General features: G+C 41.9%; 1 long non-coding RNA gene across 1 annotated transcript; it reads right to left on the minus strand.

The window, feature by feature from the left end:
• Window positions 1-6,228: 6,228 nt before the first annotated feature.
• LOC311420875 lies at window positions 6,229-7,847 on the minus strand. Its single transcript, XR_014684582.1, has 3 exons — window positions 7,766-7,847; window positions 7,047-7,119; window positions 6,229-6,544 (listed from the first exon to the last, which is right to left on the minus strand). It is a non-coding gene; the product is annotated as an uncharacterized lncRNA (long non-coding RNA).
• Window positions 7,848-8,072: the final 225 nt, after the last annotated feature.

Genomic DNA, 8,072 nt, shown 5'->3' on the forward strand with positions numbered 1-8,072 from the left:
TTAAGGGAGTAAAAAGTGAGTCACTCACGTGAAAAACAATCTATCCTTGCCACATTCATTGTTGACGTGAAAATGCAAATACATTTGGAGAAGGGTGCTGAAGGCAGCCCAGCACAGAACACATTCCCAAAAGCCCGCCCGAGCACCGTTTGCAGCTATTTGCACAGCCCAGTTATCAAGCCCAATTATTCTCCAGAAGGCTGGCACGTTCTCTGTCAGAACTGATCCTCCTAAGCCCTACACGAGGTGACAGATGTGCAGCTGTGGTTCTGCTCAGGACAGCTCACTTGGTGGCACTTGGCTGGCATTTGTCAGCTCAGTTATGCAGTCAGCCATGAGCGACCACTTCACTGCTGGTGTGTGTGGGCCTAATTAGAACATTTGGGGTATTTTTTTTCCTCATTCATTTGCTGTTCCTTAATTTCTGCTGATAAAGCCTTTTGAAGACACAACCATGCCAGATAAACACCATGCATTATTACCATCTTTGCTCAATGGCTCTTGTTCTAGGATATCTGTCATAGGTTACCCAATGAGATAAGCAGCAAATAAAACATTATCCAATTTTACCAGCTGCAAAAAGAAAGACAAAAGAAAGATATAACACCTGGCACACAACTGAGGAAATACAATTTTCTGCTGACACCTTGCTATGAATTGAAGGAGCCCAGAATTAACAGAGGAGCTCAGGAGAGCTACTTGCCCTTTCTCCTGAACGATGAGGTGAAGAAATGGGTTTTGACACCAGTAGGTGCTGAAACCACAGGGAGAGACTATTTCCTTCATCTTATGAGCTTCCAGTTTAACTCCCACAGTTCACTCTTAGTGATCATAACCCGGCACTCCAGACCAAAACAGTTTGTGATAGTGTATAGATGGGAAACAGGATTTATGGTGAAGATTATTTACCACTATTTCTCAGTTACTTCTGTAGCAAGTCTAGATCCAGGATGCAGAGGATCCACCTCAGGCACATGGTTATACTGCACTGATATATAAAAAGGTAAATCACTGAAAAAAAGTGAATTCTGAAAGTTTGACACTATCCCCTAACATTCATTTGACCCATTAAAGTACTCTGTTAAAGATCCCCAGGATTTGGCATTAGTTGCATGTCCTCCTAAAGCATTCAAAGCAGCAAGCTGGACAAACGTTAATAGGTGACAAGTTTGTATCTTTGCCATCTAATGCTCAGAGGCTTTGCCTCCCATTCACACTGCTTAGATGCAGGAAAATCCTACTGCCTGTATAAAGGACAGTCAGGGAAAGCCTACCCCACACCCCTGTACGAAGAACTGCATTCCAGCCAGCCACATTTGCCTTCCCCTAGAAGCTTCTCTGGAAACCCCATCACTGGACACCATTTGCCGGGAGCTGCCTGTGCAGGGGGCTACGGCAGCACCTGGCTCTGTCGGCTCTGTATGAGATTGTAGCAAGACCAGAGATTGGGCTACCCTCATTTTTCAGTCTTCCTCCTAAGTTCCCCTGCTACAGGAATGAATCATAGGAGCCTGAGAAAGGAACTCCTTCCCTGTGAGCTGTTTACCCTTGTGGAAAGCTTTGCCTCTTCAGTTATTTGGATTCATATTACAAAAAATATTGCTGCAAGCAATTTCAGCATCCCTGCAGAGCCTGCTTTGCTCTGCCTCTGAAAGAGAAGCAAGTACATAATTCCTGTTTAGCAGCTGGAACACTCCAACCTGCATCGCTCTTTAGAGTTAGATCACCAGCATATATAGAGAGCAAAATGCTGGCTTTTTAGTTATAAATTGATAGTCTAGGGGAACCTCCAAGATGTAGTGACCACTGGAGGGTCCAGGTGCAACCAGTGACCACACACAAACCGAAGGGGATGGGAGAAGTAAGCCTCCATTCATTCTGCCTCACTTCTAATGCAATGGGAGCTTAAGCCATGACAAAAATTAGACAGAAATACAAGTTTTGAAGTCACAAACATTAAATCAGTACAAAAAGAGAAGACAGACTTTCAGTCCTACTTTAAAGCAAACACACAACAAATAATAATGAAAGTAAATTTTTCTCAGGGGTAGACCACAGACTGCTCGGGTCTCCAGTGAAAAGGCTGCAAAGCAGCGCTCTACAGAGAGCTCGCAGAAATGTCTCAGAAATGCAAAACCCCATGCAAATGCAAAGAAAGGAAAAGATCTCATTAGCCACAAGGATCATGCCCTACTGAGTGTATCTGTGCTTTTAAAAATTACCTCTGGTAGAAGCAATATGATAGTTTGAATGACTCAGGTTTTCATTACGCAGGAGCTTTACTGTGCTACTCCAGCAATATAAAGGCCTTAAAAGTAGTCAAGAAAGGTGTCATACTTGGGAAAATCTGCTCAGCTTTACTTCCCAATTAGGTTAAAAACACCAAATTATAAATAAGAGGTGTTCTAGAATGCATAGATAAGCTTGGTTGCCATGTACCAGACAACTCAGCAGCCAGACAGGAAATATGTTTGGGGCCTTTATTTTCATTTTTGGTGATGTTCAATGTTCAAATACCATCTTAGCAAGGACCCCAGACATGCCTTTGGAATAGTTCAGGCAATCAGCTCTTTTAGTATCACATGCAGTATTTATTATAATAATCACTGTAACAGAAAGATGCTCCCTTTGATTCTGGAACATTTCTAGAAGTGATGAGAGCTGGGTTTGAAAGCCATTTGCGCTCAAGTTTCCTGTACACCTCTGAGCAAGCCATTCACTGTCTGCTGCAGCTGAGCATCTGTGAAGTTGTTCTACCCTGCTAAGAAGTGGTTTTTACAGACACTGTATATTATTAGTGTGAGATGAGAAAATGCCTGTAGTCTTCGCTCAGGGAACAGGACCGTATTGTGCAAGGCACTGCAGTCGGCAATGATTTTGTCTTCTCCATGCTGTCCCTCAGTAGTTTCATGTTATAAACTTGCCACGTTTGGTGGCAAGAAACTCATTTAAGGCCTCCTGTACACCTAGTGGGACAGATCTGTAAAAAAACATGTTTTGGGATTGACCAATCATGTACTTAGCTCGTGTTATTTATTTTTACTTTGGGTGTTCCTGGTTTAACTTAACAGCAATACAAAACATTTGATTAATGATTTAATATTTGATTGCCTAATTACAGCTTCAGTTACAGTTATAACAGCACTGAAAATTTCTGGGCTTTACTCCCTCCTAGGGAACGTTTGAAAAATGTACCCAGCAAAGAAGGCAAAGGAACACTTGGCTTCATGGCAATTATTTTGTGTATGTGGTGTATTGAGCTCCGGTTGGGGAACCATAAAAATTACTGAGATAAGAAACAGGCTGTCATCTGAATGGAAATGTGGCTCTGGTGATTATTTAAATGGTACCATCAGACACTTCACTGTAATGTTTCAAGAGCAAATGTGCCTACGACAGTGAGGAGCCTGGCTTTTTAGTCTTGACTTCCCATTCACAAGGAACCTACACGTTCCCTATGGGCAGGCCTGTGAACCCCACGTGTTTTGCTCCAAGGCATCAGCTGCTGTCTGGAGAAGCTGGGGGAGAAGGAGAAGCCATTCATCATCAGGGTTTGAAGCAAAAGAACATTATGAAGAGAGAAACCTTCTAGTCTGAGAAAACTTGTTTGGAGGTGAATTCACCATGAGGTGAATGATTTTGACCTGGCTTCCAAGTGAAACTAATTTCAGTACAGCACCGCAACAGGTAACATTTGACTTAGAAAAATTAAGAGGTAGAATATTCATTTCTAAATTATGTATGACCTGAGTCTTAAACTCTCAGCACCTGCCCATCACATTAAATTATGTACATGGCTGAAATCTTGAAGTAATTACAGTAAAGATATATAAATGCAAACTAATTTTCTAAACCAACTAATATTTCAAGAAGGTTAGGCTTCACATTTTTACAAGTGAGCTCTGTTTTTAGTTATTTAATAATTTGCAGCATTACAAAACATCCATAAGCAGTCAGAAGAGCTAAAGATACCTGAAAAAAAAAAAAAAAACGGATCTCCAAAATGTTCCCACATCTTGGTGAACATTTGAAATCCTTGCCCTAATTAAATCCTAGCTCCTAAATCAACAAAAATGCAAGTGACCATTGGGTTCTTAATTCATGTTAGGGACACCACAAAGGAGGCAGGCAGCAGTCACTTACTCACTTACTGTGCCCTCAGCACCAGGCTGGATCTTTGACCAGAATTTGGGACACTGGTCTCTAGACCACACTGCCTTCCCTTTATCTAGGGATTTATTCAATCTCATGCTGTAACCTTCCTCTACAGTCCATCTAACGACATTTTGGATATATTGTTATTACTGCTCTGCCACTGCAATCAACAGGGTCAAACTAATGATTTCTATTAATATAATGGACTCTTAAGATAGACAGACCTTTTTTTTTTTTTTTTCCCCTCTTATGGAAACATAAGTTACGTTGCTGTCTTCAGGGAATACACCAAGCAAGCAGAAACTGCATCAGTCAAAAACTATGTCCTTCATGGCGAGCTGTTTGGAAGCAGTACTCCAGGTGCTGTGTCCTTGAGGGATTCTAGGTGCAATCTGTGCACAAGTGTAGAAGAAATATCGAAGGTCAGAAACACTTAGTAACTGTGGGAGAGTTAGCAATTGCTCAGTGGCTAGGAAAAAAATAATTAGCCTTGCCAGGGATTTCTGAGGTAATCCCGATGCGTTGTGGGACCTATTTTACATCCTGCCTGCTAAAAGGATTATATCATCTATCAGAGGTGGCTGCACTACAAACTTCCTTTTATCATACACACACCAAAGATCAGGTGAGAGGTTTAATAAAACACTAAATGGAACAAAATGCTGAAGAAACTCAGATATAATTACCTCTGAAGCTTTTTCCTTGCCTAGCAGGAAGTCTTTTCATTACACATAGTCTTTGCATTTTGAAGGCACCTGAGTCCTTCCTTGCACAGTGTCAGATGGAAAAAAAAAAATCTGAAGTTTAATGTGCAAAGAAAAGACAAAACTTTCTCATCAAATACGGCTTGCTTGATACTCTAAAACAGCAGGGTAGAGGAAGTAAAAATATCTTAGTCTGAAAAATAGGTTGCTATCCCTCCCTCATGGCGAGGATAGGCCAAATCTTTGCTTGGAGAAAATTGGCATAATTTCTTTCCAGTCAACCAATTAAAAATAAAGGAGAGCTCTGGAGTCCCAAAGGCTCTGGTTATTTTATGCTGTGCTACCACAGACATTTCAGCCACCATGGGGTAAATTTACCATGATGCATGTCGTTGGAGATATATTAATAGTGAAACACTAGTACTACAATTTAATAGGATTAGCTGAAATTGCTGTAATACATTTTACAGATGGGGAAACTGGGACACAGGCAGACTTAATTTTAAGCAACTAAATCCATATTTTGGCACCAAAGCAACCCAACTCTCAGTAGTGCAGAACACTGAACTCCCAGACAGCAAAAGGGCTGCAGTTTCCCCTATTCACTTCTCCTGAAGCAACCACACCTCTTGCTATCTCATGCACATTCCTGAAAGGTAATTGAGCAAGGACCAGCAAGAACTCAAGGCCAGAGAGTATGTGCATCACTAAAGAGATTCCTACTAAGGCATGGACCTTACAGGGAATTCCTACAGCTGCTTTATGTAATCCCATGTCCTGCATCTCGAGCCTTGATGCTGGCTTTCCCCCCCTCTAATCTGTACTGGAGAATCTTTCTCCTCGCTTTCTTCAGAATCCAGGGACAAATTCTCTCATCGGAACTGGATTTCTCCACTGAAGCCAAGGTTGCTACAGTGAAAAATTTGGCTCCCTGCTGTGAGCTGCTTTTATTTGTTTTTTCCATTGAGTCAGTTCTCTTCCTTAATTTCTTTACTTTTGATCACTAGTGTCCAAGGGGAATGCAGCACCAATTTTCAGCGTTGCTAGTACAGGTCTAAACAAGCAAGAAGAATAATAATATTAAAAAAAAAAAAAAAGGGGGGCTCAGCCCAGTTCCCACAACCACGCAACAAAAGCAGAGCACTTTTCACTACTATAAAGCAAAGCGTACTATCCCCATTACATTATTTATTGTAGTATTTCTAGTACCTTAAACTGTTACAGTTTGTGCTGGTTCTTCTTACATCCTTATTTATGGAACTGCAGATGGATCCTGGCCATTCTCTCTGTGCAAATTCCAAGAGAACTGACAACATGCTGCAGGGCACCACAGCACCTTCAGTACATCCTGCAGCCTCCTGAGGTCTCCGAGTTCATTCCTTTCTCTCAACTTCAACAGGCCACTTTAGCATCTTACTTTCCATCTACCACAGCCATTAAAATAAATTCATTCTACTGCAGAAAATCCACGTAACCCACCAGACCATACTTGCTTGCTGTAGTCCCCTAACTGGAGAAGGAGAGCATCGCATCTGACCTAGTTATCCGCCTTCAAGCTACGGATGCTTCACCTTTGATAACACCTGACAGTGTGAGTCAGGGAGGAATTTATCTCTGGTGACCTCTTCCCCTGTTTCCAGCAGAAGTCCTGCTGACCACTGGTGATTTCTGTCAGTCATCAGCTCCTATGACAACATGGATGTAAAGGCAATCATTGCGTCAGTACTGCTTTTTGTCCAAGGCTTTTACTGAACTGAATGCCTGATGAAAACAAATTAAAATCATTTGCTTCCAGAGGGTTAACTAGAATGAAATCTGACAGCTCCTTCACTTTAGAAGGTTTTATATCCCAGATGGTTAACAAATGTAGTAAATAAGCTTACAATTGCACTTTTTCTTGTTGCTGTCAACTCTAAGCCCCCTCAAGATTAAGAAGCAGAAGGTTAATTGTATATGCATTCGCTACCATCTCTGCTTCTCTAACCAACGTTGTGGGGAAAGAAAAGAGGAAGCACAGGATCCTACTGCCCCATCCCTCCAACTTTTGCCAACATGATTCCTTTGCACCAGCTAAAAAGCTGGAAGAACACAGCACAGAACTGCATCCTCCCACTGTCCCCACCCAGAGCAGCCAGGGTGGTCCCCAAAGCTGCCAGTTTCAGGGGGCTTGAATGTGCTGTCACTCACATCCATCCTATGAGCTTCAGAGCAGCCTGCTGACTCCTGCAGATAGTTCTCCATCACCAGTAGCTCAGCTCTGCTGTTTGAATGTATTTATAGTCATGAATACTACATATTATAGAAACACATTCTCCTGTCAAGCAGTTCCAGCTAATCCTCCAACAAAGCAGCAGTAGCATTTCATGCAAATGGGTGTAAAGCTGAATGACGTTTTTATGTGTGGAATACATATAGGGAAAAAAAAAATGGGATCCTTCCAAGTGGCAATTAACAAAATTATCACAGATATCCTGTCATAAACAACAATGGAAAATAAACATCTGTAACTTAGCAGTGATTAAAGCACCACACCTTACTTAAATGACCATATTTGTGGAAAACAGGAGGTACTCCAGTACACAAAACCCTGAGAGAGAGCAGAAGGCAGCAGCTCCCTTTGAGCATTGGCTTTGCAAAAGGGAAGACAGATGTTCAAGGCAACAGTCAAAACCATCAGGAGTTCCCATGGATGAAGGGATTTACCACATCAGTGCAGCCCAGCTCCTCCCACACCCTCTCCTAGTGAAGTGACTGACCACTGTGCCAGTTAAACATGATAAAAAAAATGGGTTTACAAGTAGTTGAGCAAAGAAACTCAACCCCTGCAAGTTTTCCAACAGCCTGTTTTAATCTAAAGAACTTGCAATTGTCTGGTACGCCCAGCAGAACAGTGACACATTATTTACACTGAGCAGGCACAAGCATGTGGTCATCCCTGCAGCGTGTTATGGCTGCTGCCTCGAGAAGATCTGCACTTTCAGGGAGTCTACAGATATAAAATAAATGGGCAAACAAAACATCAGTTCTGGCAGCTCACCCACATAATTAGCACGAGAGAAAACTTTGGAAGTAACATGTTAACATCTCTTTGAAGAGATTCTATTCTTGTGTTTTTGTTGTAAGACAGAAAACAAACACAGCAGGAAAAGTCCAACACCAACCTCTGGACTGTTCTAGCTAGAGAAAAGTTACAGTGGCTTGGAACTCCATCCC

This window comes from Aythya ferina (assembly GCF_964211825.1).
Source record: "Aythya ferina genome assembly, chromosome: 18".
NCBI lineage: Eukaryota > Metazoa > Chordata > Aves > Anseriformes > Anatidae > Aythya > Aythya ferina.